Raw genomic sequence first — 14200 nt, 5'->3', positions numbered from 1 at the left:
TCCTGTTTCTGGATGACATCAAGTTGCCACGGTCGCTCAACCTGTTTGTACAGCTGAGCATCTGATGATGTTGCTGAAGTGAATAGGCAGTAGGAGGATGGGAGTTGTTTACTGAGGTAATTAGCTGGGCCTTGGAGCACCCAACCAAGGCGGGTCTTTACTGCAGCTGGTCCACCAGGTGGACCCATTCTCATTGGCTTCAGTGCTGCAATCAGGTTCACATGATCAGAGCCGATCAGCAAAGTTGGTTGAGCACGGTTGATTGGGGAGAGTGGGAGGCCTCGGAGGTGTCGGTACTTGGTCTGGAGATGGGAAATGGGGTATGTGTACTCAGCAAGACCAAGCTGTGGTGCTGTAAAGGCATTCTGGATTTTGTGGAGTTTCTGGTAAGGTGCTGGTGCGGAAACATGGAAGGATACACAAAAACCATGCAGTTTTGACACACCCTTGTGTATTGTCCGGAGCGGGAGATCTTCAGGATGACCTTCAATGTCAAGGTACTGGGCTGCAAATGGGAGCAGGATCGTTCTATCAGACCCATCATCCAAGATGGCGTAGGTATCCAGTACTTTGTCCTTGTAATGCAGGTTGACCCTAACAACCTTGAGCATCACTTGGTTTGAAGCACTAGACTGGTCGACATCTGACATCGGCAGAGGAGGCAGCAAACATTGTGGCGTCGACAGGCTTGTGATTCACTTGATCCCTCTGGTTCACATCATGGAGAACAGCAAGGTGTTTGGACTTACACAAAGGACAGGGTTTCTTAAGGTCACAAGCTGATGCAAAATGGTTGCGGCCGCACCGCCAGCATCTCTTATTTGTCTTCACCCAGTCTGTGATCTGCTCCTTGGTCAATTTGGAAAATTCTGGACATTGGCTAAGGTGATGTTCCATCTCACAGTAGGCACAATGGCTTTTCCCTTTCACAACATTAGTGGGCTCACTGAGATGTGATTGGGGAAATGGGGCTGGTGTGGTGACTGGGGTCGGGTTTGAAGTCCCCTGGAGCAGAGTTGTGGTCTCGGATCTCCATCTGGTTTTGATCTTCCTCTCCTCGGTGAGTTGCTTGGTGTAGTCAAAATCCAGACATCTGACCTCTGATCTCAACCAGTCGGAAAATTCAATCAGGGTGAACTTGAGCTTATGTGGGTCTTTGTAATACTGATGGCGACGGAACCGTTCTTGTTTCTCTTTGGGAAGTCGGCCTAAGAGACGGTTGACATTGGAGCCACATCGCAGCTCTTCCTTGCCATCCTTACCTAGGGACCTTAACATCCCAACCAGTGACTGGACTCTGGTGGAGAAGTCATCTAAGGCTCTATCATCTCTTATAGGGGGAAGATACTCCAGTTCCTCTATCTCCCGTAGAGCATACTGGTATGGACGGCCATACCGATCATCAAGAGTCTCTAAGGCAAGAGTGTAAGGGGTCCTGGATTCTGCATGTGCTAGGATGAGTCGATGGGCTGTTGGGACTTTGACGTGTTTCAGTAAGATGGCATACTTGTAATGCTCAGGTTGGCTGGGTTGCAGGAGAGTGCGAAGAGCAAGGCGGAGTTCAACATACTGAGCTCTGTCCTCCTTGGTAAAGTCTGGGAAGGTTGGACCCTCTACCTGGAGCTGCGGTGGCATCAACATCACAGGGGGATATTGTGCGAAGCCACTTGGGTTAACTTGAGGGTAACCGGGGTTAGGCTGAGGATATGGCCCAGAGTGCGTTGGGAAGGAAAACCCACGTTGTTGTTGAGGGGGGCCTGGGTCTGGTTTGACTGACTTTAACTGATGACTAAGCTGACTTGGGTTATCAGGCAACCTGCCTTGGGGGGTCGATTGAGGTTGTTGGCGTGTATGAAACTCCTGCTTGGGGACAGCTGACTGGGTAGCAACTGGTGAGGACTTGTGAACAGCTGACTTAATAGAGTCTGGGGGCTTTGGAATAGATGACTGTGCGACGACTTGTGAGATGCGTGAGTGACATGACAGCGAAGCTTCATCATCCTCTTTCTCTTCCTCATCGTCTTCATCGTCCTCTTCATCTTCATCCTCATCGTCCTCCTCCACTGGCGGAGGCAGTGTGGACTGCTCTTTGTCTTGTGGAATGGTGCTTAATCGCTCAGACAGTTCTGCGGCTAATGAAACTTGACTATCTTCAGCTCGGGCTTGGTGTGGAGAGCGGGACTGCTCTGGATAACTAACCTGTAGGAGGCGAGTCGGGGACTGCTGTCGTGACACTTGTCTGGACGACCTTACTGAAGACTGAAGGGAGTGGCGTGCAGAGGCCTGTCTGGAGCTTCGGGCGGAGGACCGGGCGGAATGGGATTTGATTACTTGTTCTGCAATCTCGCTCTGTTGTTTAGCCGTCTCACTTTGTTGCTTAGCAGTCTCGCTTTGCTGACGAGCTATCTCGCTTTGCTGACGAGCTGTCTCCAGTATTTGCTGTAGCATCATTTCCTGGGGGCTAATGTGGGTCCGAGGTGATTCATACGCTCTCCTCGTTTCCTCCTCTTCATGCCCATGTACCTGTGACTGTGTCGACATCTGGTAGCTCATGTGATAATCACCTAGGTGAGATGGTGGGTGACTAGGACGTGTGGAACGCCGGGGGGTCTCTCCTCCTGAAGCCATACTGATAACTGATCCGGCTCGAAGGTCCAAATTGTAGTGGAGTACGGTGGGTGGTTTGGATACTTTCACCAGTATGGGGTGTCGATCAGAACACGGACACAGGACTTGAAATCACAGCGTGCTTTACTGGTAACACAGGGTACATGGGCATAACATTGGATGTGTGTGGTCTGTCTGTAAACATCTAACTCAAAGTACAAGGAAACTTACATATGTGCATCTACGCACACACATTGGAAGGACTGTAGTGATCTTGAACGGTGGAAAGGAGGAAAAGTCCTGGTGAAGTGGAGAGTCTCTGCTTGGAATGACTGTCTGTGTGAGTGAGTGGCTGGAGAGTGACTGAGTGGGGAGTTTGGAGACTGCTCTAATCAAGATACAGGTGTGGGGGCTTTAGCAGGTGTATGGAATTCCCCTAATCAAGCCTAGGCTGGGGTTGCCATAGTGTTCAATTGGCTCAGTACTTTTCCACTGCCAGAGCCTTTTCTACAGGAAGTCTGGTGGACCTGTTGACCCCATAGAGAGAGGGAAGTCTGGTGGACCTGTTGACCCTATAGAGTATTAAAAGGAGAGGGAAGTCTGGTGGACCTGTTGACCCCATAGAGAGAGGGAAGTCTGGTGGACCTGTTGACCCCATAGAGTATTAAAAGGAGAGGGAAGTCTGGTGGACCTGTTGACCCCATAGAGAGAGGGAAGTCTGGTGGACCTGTTGACCCTATAGAGTATTAAAAGGAGAGGGAAGTCTGGTGGACCTGTTGACCCCATAGAGAGAGGGAAGTCTGGTGGACCTGTTGACCCCATAGAGTATTAAAAGGAGAGGGAAGTCTGGTGGACCTGTTGACCCCATAGAGAGAGGGAAGTCTGGTGGACCTGTTGACCCCATAGAGTATTAAAAGGAGAGGGAAGTCTGGTGGACCTGTTGCCCCCATAGAGTATAAAGGAGAGGGCAGTCTGGTGGACCTGTTGACCCCATAGAGAGAGGGAAGTCTGGTCGACCTGTTGACCCCATAAAGTATTAAAAGGATAGGGAAGTCTGGTGGACCTGTTGATCCCATAGAGTATTAAAAGGAGAGGGAAGTCTGGTGGACCTGTTGACCCCAGTATAAAGGAGAGGGCAGTCTGGTGGACCTGTTGACCCCAGTATAAAGGAGAGGGAAGTCTGGTGGACCTGTTGACCCCAGTATAAAGGAGAGGGCAGTCTGGTGGACCTGTTGACCCCAGTATAAAGGAGAGGGCAGTCTGGTGGACTTGTTGCCCCCATAGAGAGAGGGAAGTCTGGTGGACCTGTTGACCCCATAGAGTATTAAAAGGATAGGGAAGTCTGGTGGACCTGTTGACCCCATAGAGTATTAAAAGGAGAGGGAAGTCTGGTGGACCTGTTGACCCCAGTATAAAGGAGAGGGCAGTCTGGTGGACCTGTTGCCCCCATAGAGTATATATAAAGTTTTAAGTAACACAGTTGCTCAGTGGCGTTTTGAAGCACCCGGAAGACATGCCGGAAGTACAATTATAACTCAATGGCTCGAGTGAGCGGAAGTTAAGCCTGGGACCTCAAACGTCATGTTCTGCTGACACACATGACGTCATGAACGTCCGTCCACCTCCATGAAAGTGCTGCAGTTCCTCTTTTCACCAGCAGGTAGTGGCAGCTTCAACGTTGGATAGCCTTACTGGGGGCTTGGGTTGCCCCCGATGACCCAACTATGGATAATCGGTTGAAGACGGGATAGGTTTAAGTTTTGGCACTGTTTTACTGAGGTTAACATTAGGTTACTAGGTTTAACCGTTTAGGCCAGGGGTATTCAACTAGATTAGGTCGGGGGCCACAACTGTAGAATGATTGTGTGATTGTGTGCAACATTTTTGGATTCTACAAATGCATTTTGTGTTCAAACACAAAGATCTATTGTAGGCTAATACATTTGTGCACAGTATGAGCACAGGGTGATATGTCTATACAAGTATATGCTATACCTTAGAATAGACCTATTTGACAGAACAAGCGTCAACGAGCACTAGCTGAAAATACAAACACACACACAGGTGCTGCCACACTATCGAAAGAAGCAGCTTAAATTCTGAGTTTTTAGACAGCTGGTGGATGGAAAAGAAGCTCCACCTCCGCGGACTTTTTGCGCGACGGCCAGATTCCCGGAAACGCTCTCCTCCGCGCAAAAAGTCTGCGGAGGTGGAGCTTCTTTTCCATCCACCAGCTGTCTAAAAACTCGGAATTTAAGCTGCGCAGAGTTTAAGAAGTGCGTGGCTGTCGACCGTTTTGCACTTAGGTGTGGAAAGGGCTACACACACACACACACACACACACACACACACACACACACACACACACACACACACACAATCTGCAGGAGTCTGTCTAATTTCTCTCCAAAAGCCCTTGAATATGACAGAATATAATTTAGGATTACGTCTGTCAGTATGATAATCTAGCACTAGCAGTTTGAAAATTATTCCAAGAGCCACTAGGGGGCGCTATTTATTTTGAGGCGAGCAGTCTGGTATTATTCCATATTTCATATCGTTTCAATATCAAAAGTTGAGAAAATATCAGATGAATTGGCAGTAAAGACAGACAGACAGAATGAGTTTAGTTGGTTTATATTAATTAAGGCCTTTCCATTTAGCTGCATGATTCTTATAAATTTGGATAATGGACATTGTGATCCTTTCTTCTTTGGGCCTGCCCTAATATGGTTCCTTTCCTGCTTTAACTGTACATATGTCCCCCACTTGGCCATGTTATTTTTAGCATAGCATCGTCTTTCACCGCCATGTGATGACTATCCAGCTAGGGTGTCCAGAGTACGTCCCACTTTGAGTGGCACATTTCCATGACTTTTCAGGTGTCCCACAAATTGAGACGCTGTCCCACATTGTGGCTGCATTGGCAGCTAGACTCCGGTGTCTATAGGCCCTCATCTATGGAATTCCCTAGATGCTTCACTTAAATCCTCATTATCCTTGTCAATATTCAAAAAACATCTAAAGAAATATCTTATTTCTTCCTCTCTGTAGATTACATGATTTACTTTGATGTGTTATATTTTCTTTTGTGTGTTTGTTGTTTGTATTGTTTATTTCCCTTTTTTGTGCAGTCTGTGTTTTTTATTTATTTATTGCACATCTGCCCCCCTTTGCCAAACTTGTAGACTTTTGTATTGTTCTTAATTGAACTTTTAATCTGTTTTAAATCAATTGACCTCATACAGGAAAGGATTCCAAATAAGCCAGCTGGCTTCTTCCTTTCCTTGCATTGTATTTTTGTTTTTTGATATGTATTGTCTATCTTTTGTACTACATGCTAAATAAATAAACCTAAAAACCTGTTCAAATCTGTGTGTTTTAAAATCAAGCTTTCATCACAGGGCCGTGTGGGAAAAAAGTGTGCTCTAATTACCATCTTCAGAGACAACTGAAACAACTTCAGTCATGAATCAATGCGCAGGTGCTGAGAGGTGCACTGATTGTTGCTGAAGCTCTTAAAGGAGTAGTTCACCCAAAAAAGGATCAATTACACACATGAAGCCTTGGATTCATGGACATTTGTTTTTGATGCATTCCCGAGTAAATCATTTGATGACCGGATCAATTTGATGCATCTGTCAATAGAAGGAGACTCTCAAGGCTTGAGACTGTACACGAGAAATATCTGCTACAGGTTAATAACAAAAAGATACAAAATGTTTTACTCTTTACCATGATTTACAAACATCATGGAATCAGCCATTCTGACGATAGACTCTGACTGACACAGCTTGTGATAGTAAGTAATAAAAAAGTGCAAATGCTCAGTCTCCTGGGTACTATTAAGCAATTCAAACTATTTGAAATTTGATATAAAGATGTTTTGGTAGCCAGTAGTAGTACTACAGGAGTAACATCCAGACTGGGGAGTACGTCTGGCAGCAGACAAGCTGTAATTTGTCAGGCGCGACTGTGAAACATGACAGTGATTAAAACAGGGTGTGACAAAGGTGTGAATATTTTTCTTTCTCTTGAGGGACAGGATCTAATGATCTATGGAGCATGTCTTTGCAGAGTCCCTGAGAGGACAGGATCTATGGAGCATGTCTTTGCAGAGTCCCTGAGAGTTTATTGACCTTTAAGCCGGTGATGAAAGAAGCGTATACCAGTTTTTGTATGCTGATTGGAATGCAAACAGATTAGAAATCAAAAGAAAAACTGTCGTCTCCTTCTCCTCTGTTCATTTTTGAGTGCTCAGATCTTTTCCATGGTTCCCGACGTTGATCCTAGAAGCATGTTCAGGCTCTGACCACCGCTCTGATCGCTCTTTCTCTGGGCCCAGTTATTGTTGAACTGCCAATTAAAATGTATTTTGAACATATGGGCCATCCAAAGCTTCTTACCCAATAGCAGAATTTAAAGATATAAATCCTATCTCTCTCTCTCTCTCTCTCTCTCTCTCTCTCTCTCTCTCTCTCACTGTGTGTGCACTGTACTGTGCAGTCTGTGCACACGCACGTGCACACACACACACACACACACACACACACACACACACACACACACACACACACACACACACACACTCAATTGGGCTTTATTGGCATGAGAAAACATACATTAAAATTGCCAAAGAAAAAAGTTGAACAATCAAAACAAAACGTATGTACAATTGAAAGTCAGAATCTCCAATCACACACACACACACACACACACACACACACACACACACACACACACACACACCCTCATCTGGTGTCCCTATGTCCATCTCCACACCTGCTGCTGGTTCCCTCGTTCAATCCCCTTTATACAAAGCAGTGAATTTCCCTCTATATATTTCCCATCAGATTGTGATCCATGTTTCCTTTGTGTCTCGTGTGTTGACTTTCTAGCCTTTGCGCACGTATCAGTGGTACTGTAAAGTAACGGCCAAGGCTCCAAAAAGTCCAGAGATGCAACGTTTTGGGGGATTTATTTGAAACAAATCTTCCACCAACAGTTAAGGTGGTTGCACACTGGACGTGTTTTTCAGAAAACCGATGGAGAAACTCAGCAAAAATAAAATAAAAAATAAAACACGTTCTGTGTGACCTTAAAGGACCACTTCACCACTATTCAACCTATCTTCAATAGGTCCTCACTAATAATCATGATAAAATGGCACGTTTTTTTTCTACTCAGTCTGTGTCTCATAGGATTGCTGTGGGCAGTTTAGAAACCGTCTTCCAGTGACATCATCATTAGGCAGATTTATTTTTACAAAGATTTTTAGATTTTCATTACCGTGAGAACGAAGGCTTCCATTTTCGCATTGCAACTTTTCAGGACTAGAAAGCCTGCAGTTTCTATTAGCTTGGATTCCCCATCGATGATGTCACTGGAAGACGGTTTCTGAACTGCCCACAGCCCTCCTATGAGACACAGACCGAGTAGGAAAACAATTGCGCCATTTTTTCAAGATTATTAGTGAGGACCTATTATATGAAGATAGGCTGAAAAGTGGTAAAGTGGTCCTTTAAATAACAACTCAAAATAAGAGGCAAACTAAGGGTGCAGTACTTAGTTTAGACAGTACTTGGTTTAGACTAGTCATTCATGGTTAGACCAGTCATTAGTCCTCCAGTCATTAGACCTCCCACAGGGCAGCACACCTAAACCTAACCTTAACCCATGTATGCACCGGCCCCAAACTAAACTAACTTAAACAACCTAGGAAGTTAGGAACTTAAGAAATGTTAAATACGGTAGGTGACACCGGCGGGTGCAGTACTTAGTTTAGACAGTTTTTGGTTTAGACTAGTCATTGGTTAGACCAGTCATTAGTCCTACAACTACAACCTATCTCAAACCCTCACCCTAAACCTAACCTCCCACGGGGCAGCACACCTAAACCTAACCTTAACCCATGTCTAACCAATGACTAGTCTAAACTAAGTATGCACCCCGACACGGGCATCTCCCCTAGCTAGGTGCTTACAGCTCGTTGCTCCAAGTCCAACTGAATCACATTCACTCACTGCCCCTGGAGTCTCCCTTATAGGGAGTGGATCTTACCACATGGCATGAAATCAAGTAACAGTCATTAACCCAACTACACGTTCTCATGGACTATGACTGACCTTAACATTCACAGGATGTTATACAACATAATATAAGTTACATTTCTCCCTGATCATTATTGCGAATGCAGTGAGCATTTCTATGAGACCCAGCAGATCATGTCTGTCTGTCTGTCTGTGTGTCTGTGTGTCACGCTGTAACACCACCCGCCCACCACCAGAGGGCGCAGCTGTATCACACACAAAAACACACACACACATGCACGCACACACACACACACACACACACGCACGCACGCACACACACACAAAAAACTTAACTTAAAAAAAAAACTTAAAAAGGAAAAACTTTAAAAAAAACTTAACTTAAAAAAAAACTTAACTTAAAAAAAACTTAAAAAGAAAAAACAAAAAAAGAAATACCTAAAAAAGAAACACGCACGCACGCACACATACACACACTAAAAAAATAACTTAAAAAAACATTTAATTTAAAAAAACTTAAAAAGTACGTAATTTATTCTAATTGTTGTTATTGCAATTTACGAGCTGCGTTCGCTTCCCGCGTTTGCGCGTCTTACTTGTATTCAACTAAGAGACCATTAAAATATTGCTCCTAAATACAGACAGACAGACAACACACCCCTCCTCCTCTACAATACTGACGAGGTGAGGTGACTTTTACTTTACTACTCCGATCACAAAGGCAAATATTGTGATTTTTTTTACTTGCGTTGTGAGCTTGTAGATCTGCTATTTTCACTAGTTTGGGTCTCGGGGCAAACGTCACATTTTTCTTTTGGGTCCTCAGCAAGTTTGTATGTCACATCTTTCAAGTGGTTGAAAAGCAGTAATCCTGGTCTCTAAAACTGCCTCCCCCTGGCCAGCCGGGGCGCCTGATGGAGGGGAAAGGAACTGGTTGGAATAACGTGTTCCTTCCACGCGCTACGTCCAACCAGGGAAACTCCCACCCCTGTCAGGTGCAAAGAAGCAACTTGGACACTCAGGCATGAAGGAAGCACGAGTTCAAGTCCGTTGCTCTCCCCATGTCCCCCATATATGGGGAGTAGGTTGGCGGAGGGTGTGTTAGAGCCCAGGATCACATTAGATAATTGACACACGGGTGAAAAATGGGTTACAAAATCGTGGGATAAAAAATATATAAAAAAGAAAAAGAAAAGCAGCATTCGGCTCATCCAGGTCATCTGCAGTACATCTCCATAGTTTGGTGTTAACCGCACACACGTCCATCAGAAGATATTAATGTCCATTTCTTCATGGACGCCTTAGCAGCGTCCTTTCGCCGACCCGCAGATGGTTCAGTGTTTTGCAGACAGGCCAAATGGCCAAGAGGCAAGACTTGTCCGGTGTCATGCCTCTCTCTGTCCTTCGAGTTGTCTGGCTGCCCAGGCTGTTCCACCGGTTGTGTCACTGAGCAAATAATATAAATTTAGCCCCAGGGGTCAAATTGAATGTTAGGAACCAAATTGACCCTAGGGCAGTATTATGCGTGTCTTAAGTACCAGGTCTTATTACTTAACTTAAGACCTGGAGGCGTGGTCAATGCTGTTTGGCCACTCAGAATAGCCAAATGGCATTGATCACGCCTCCAGGTCTTAAGTTAAGTAATAAGACCTGGTACTTAAGACACGCATAATACTGCCCTATGTGTCTAACTCTGATGGACTCGCCCGGCCGCGAGTGGGTCCATATTTGGTTCCGTTTGTACATTCTCAGTGTTAAATTAACAGAGATCAAAATGGTATCAAATGGGGGTCCGAGGCCTCATGCATATCAAACCGGGGGTCCTTCAAATTAAGATGGTTGAGATTCACTGATATATCTCTCAGGGGGGGTCCTTGGTGTATCGTTTCAAATGGGGGTCCGCGGGCCATTGTCAATTTGGGGGTCCTTGACATGAATACGTTTGAGAAGCACTGCACTATAGGCTGTGTAAGGAGCTGTCTTTGGGGAGGTCTGCTATTTTCAGAATGATTTGCCCCAGAATAGGTAGCCTACGTTATAGGGTACAAGTGGGGTAAGAGTGGCTGAATCACACTAGCATGTTTATAATAGTTTGGAACACATTTTGATTTGAAAAAAATATCAATTAATCAAGGTTCAAGGTTCAAGGTTGTCTTTATTTGTCTCCCTTGGGAGAAATGTGTCTTGGAGACAGAGTCACAGCTGCATACAAATAACAGACACGTTCACATACGAAAAGGAAAAAACACCATGAAACACCCAACATACACAAAACAGAGATATTGCACACATTCCCTTGATAAAGTGCAACTAGTCAGTAAAGTGCTTTTGGCAATCCCTGAATCTCTCAGTCAGAATGCTAGATCTGAATGTTCAGTCGGAGAACAGCATAATCACTGCAAAATCGTTCCGTTCGTTCACCTGTTTATTTACAATCTTAGCACAATTTGACATCTTGCGAGCACAGCAGGGCTTTTTTTTAGTAAACTGTTTCAATCAATAGCTCCAGAATGTGTTGTTGGCCAACCTCCTTTGTGGCAGTAAATCATGTTTTCTTGAAATGTGTGTGTTCTGAGATTTGTTTTTGGCTTTTGTGCATTTTTATTGATAGTCGCAGTGAAGACAGACAGACAGAGAGGGAGGAAGAGACAGGGAGAGACACGCAGCAAAGGTCGTCGTGAACGGGACTCGAACACGCGGCGCGCTGTCAGGCCAGAGCCTATATGTGGCATGCACCTGCCCTGGACCACTAGGCCAGCGCGTGCCTAAATGTGGTGTTCTGAATTGTTATTTAAAGGAGCATTCAGTGATTTGGGTGATTTGGAAAACCACCCAGTCCGCCCCGGTAACAAAATGTGCACATGCACGCTCTACAGTGGGGAGAAGTATGTGCACCAAGGCCCGCCCCCACTCGATCATGATTGGAGGAAGGCCCCTCTCATCCTGATTGGATGAAAGTTTTGCCACCCGCCACCAAAACTGAAACTAGGGTTTTTTGACCCCAGGGGCTCACTGGGGACAGGGAGGATTTCCTTATATGGTCAGCACACTCTATAGTAGGGAGGATTATCCAGAAAAAAAGAAAAAATAAGTGATATTTGAATTAAGTCAAATCACTGAATATACCTTTAATCAAACTTATAATACAAATCAAGATCGCATCTCACTCTCTCGATGTGTCATGTGTACCGATCTACAAGCCTAAGTGTCCAAAGGCGACACATTGTGAGCTTGTAGATCTGCTATTTTCAAAGCATTTTTAGACATTTGTCAACTTGTGAAATGGGACATTCTGCATGACGAGCACCTTTTGCTTTCAGTAATTAGCTATATTTTAATACGAATACTTTCGTACTTTTACTCAAAGTACATTTTGCATACCAAACTTTCACTTGCAACTAACTGACTATTTCTACATTAGTGGTATTGATACTTAACCCATTTTGGGCGGGAACCCCTTTTGGTGTTTTAAAGCATTATGTTATACTTTAGCTATTGAAAAACAGCAGATCTACAAGCTCATAGCGCGCCACCGAGTGGCACGCTATGAACTTGTAGGTCTGCTATTTTTTAAAAATCGTGAAAATGTGGCACAAATCTTTGAATATAATTATATTCTTTCAGAAGACTTTTATTTTATTTTATTCGTAGATTAACTTTTACTCCAGTATAAAAAAGAAATGTGAGTGCTTCTTCTTCCACCAGATAGCCTCGGAGAGACCGCAGGCACTTGTTTTATCCACCAGACCGCTGCCAGTGAGGCAGCAGCTGCGTCTCGTCATCCGGCTCAGCTTTGGCCAAATGCAATCTTAGAAATGCAGACCTCTCCCTGCTGGTGGAGGGCAGGCTGATATAAATATGGATTTACCACATGAACATCATCATGCATGGCAGTGAAAGCGTAAGCATGCCACCATGGTGTCCAGCTGGCTAGGCAAATCTAGTCACATTGAATCCAGTCACCGGTTAACGAACGAACTCCTCGCCCCATGTGAGTGAAACCCATCTCTCCTTGAAAGCCAAGAAGAAATTAGAAGCCACTTAGCACATGTACGTCCAGTTCCCGAGAGAGAATGCATGCAAGACGTGTCTCTTCTTGTTGTTAGTAGTGAGGAAGTCATTACATAAGGGGGTATTAACTAGTGTATTTTTCTTTTGCTGACAAATGGAAGACCGCAGCAGCAGCAGCTGTGAATGACTGACATTGATAGAGTGCCGCTGGCCTGGTGACAGTGCAACGTGACATACTGTAGCCTAGTGTAGGGAGGGAGAGAAATGTGAACAAGGGACATACAGTATGTATGCACAACCCGGTGGTGTGTGGGTTTCACAGGCGCTTTACATAGATTGTGCATTACATTCACACACACATTCATACACCGATGGTGGCGGAGGAGACCATGCAATGCACCAACCTGCACATCGGGAGCAATTAGGGGGTTCAGCGTCTTGCTCAAGGACACTTCGACACTACTAACTCTGGGGACCTTGCGGTTCCCTTCCAGCTGCTCTACCAGCCACTCTCGCCCCGAGCCACTGCCATCTGTGTGCGCACGCGTGTGGCGCGTGTGTGTGTGTGTGTGCGCATGTGTGTGTTTAAGGGAGAGAGAGAGAGAAGGCCTACTGCTTTTGTTTTTTATCCTTCATGAGGAAAAGTCTGACGTTTTTCTTTCTGTTGATGCTTTCAGTGCATCAGACTGCATTCATCCATTGTTTCATCCACTCAAAATACTCACATTGCTCGCTGTCTACACCGAGCAATCGTCGTTCCTACTCTCACCTATATGGTCATGCCGCGTGGGTCATGACCGAAAGAATAAGGTACAAGCGGACAAAATTTGTTTTCTTCGACGGGTGGCTGGCATCTAACCTGACTACGCCAGATGGGGCAGCAGAGAGTACAGTACAGAGTGCTGCCTTGATCCCGCCTCTAGCTGCCGCTGATTGGCCAGGCCGTTTGGTGGCCGGAGCATCAAGTCTGCCTGAGAGTTCCCAGATGGGAGCAGGAGGGGGGAACCCAGTGTACTCTCTGCTGCCCCATCTGGCGGAGTCAGGTTAGCTGGCATCTCCCTTAGGTCCTCGAGGCACGCCCCACTGGGAGGAGACCCCGGGGGCAGACCAAGGATGAGATGGAGGAAACACATCGACTCACTGGCCTTGGAATGCCTCGGGATCCCCCAGGAGGAAGTCACTAATGTTGCTCTGGAGAGGGGAAGTCTGGAGCTCTCTGGTGGAGCTGTTGCCCCCGCGACCCGACTACGGATAAGCGCTTGATGAAGATGGATGGATGAAATCGATCATGGATGGATGAAATATCCCTACAACCCTCTCAACGCATTGCAGGACACCGATGGAGGGAGGCATTCAGCCTGGGCACACTTGAACTTCCATGCGTGACCAAAGGAAGCTGTGTTTTGCGTCATTTCCGAGTTTTGGCAGAATGCCGCTGGGGCAAAGCTGCTTTTCCGGGAATCTGGCCGACGCAGCAATCTGCCGCGTGGGTGGAGCTTCTTTTCCAGCACCAGCTGTCTGAAAACTCGTAA

This window comes from Electrona antarctica, assembly GCF_951216825.1.
Source record: "Electrona antarctica genome assembly, chromosome: 9".
Lineage (NCBI taxonomy): Eukaryota > Metazoa > Chordata > Actinopteri > Myctophiformes > Myctophidae > Electrona > Electrona antarctica.
This window is presented reverse-complemented; position numbering follows the sequence as displayed.